Source organism: Primulina tabacum, chromosome 4 (genome assembly GCF_025594145.1).
Source record: "Primulina tabacum isolate GXHZ01 chromosome 4, ASM2559414v2, whole genome shotgun sequence".
NCBI lineage: Eukaryota > Viridiplantae > Streptophyta > Magnoliopsida > Lamiales > Gesneriaceae > Primulina > Primulina tabacum.
The window spans coordinates 33,312,088-33,312,835 of record NC_134553.1 but is presented as its reverse complement, the minus strand read 5'-3'; the positions used below and the strand labels follow the sequence as shown (position 1 = coordinate 33,312,835).

The window sequence follows — 748 nt, the reverse complement described above, 5'->3', positions numbered from 1 at the left end:
AGCATGATCAAGTGTATCACATATATGACAAACAATTTCTTGAATACTTTTTAATAGACCACTCTTTTTCATTTCTAATGACTCAATTTTTCTTGCTAAAGATGCAAGTTTAGCTTGAATATCTATATCATCTTTAAGATTATAAATACAACCCCCATTTGTTGAATTATTGGTTTTAGTTGTTTGTGGTTCTATTTTGCCTATATTATCCCAATTTTGAGCATTTTCTGCTAATGAATCCAAATATTCCATAGCTTCATCTGGGTTTTTATCTTCAAAAATTCCATTACACATGAATTCTATCATTTGCCTATCTTTAGGTATTAGAACTTCATAAAAGTGAGAAACTATTCTCCATGTTTCAAAACCATGATGTGGGCATGTATTAAGTAATTCTTTATATCTATCCTAACATTGATAAAACGTTTCTCCTTGTTTTTGAGAAAAAGTTGTAATTTGTCTTTTAAAAGAGTTTGTTCTATGGGAAGGGAAAAACTTTTTGAGAAATTGTTGTTGCATTTCTTCCCATGATCTTATTGAACTTGATATTAAATTTTATAGCCATGTTTTAGCTTTATCTTTTAAAGAAAAAGGGAAAAGCTTTAATCGAACTATATCCATGCTACAATTTTGATCATTATAAGTGTTACAAACTTCCTCAAATTCTCTTAGATGCAAATATGGATTTTCAGAATCTAAACCATGAAAATTTGGTAAATGTTGAATAATTTAAGGTTTGAAGTTGAAA

General features: G+C 28.2%; 1 non-coding gene across 1 annotated transcript; it reads left to right on the top strand.

The window, feature by feature from the left end:
• The first annotated feature begins 364 nt into the window (after positions 1 to 364).
• LOC142544025 (small nucleolar RNA R71) lies at positions 365 to 475 on the top strand. The gene has a single exon (XR_012819993.1). It is a non-coding gene; the product is annotated as a small nucleolar RNA R71 (small nucleolar RNA).
• Positions 476 to 748: the final 273 nt, after the last annotated feature.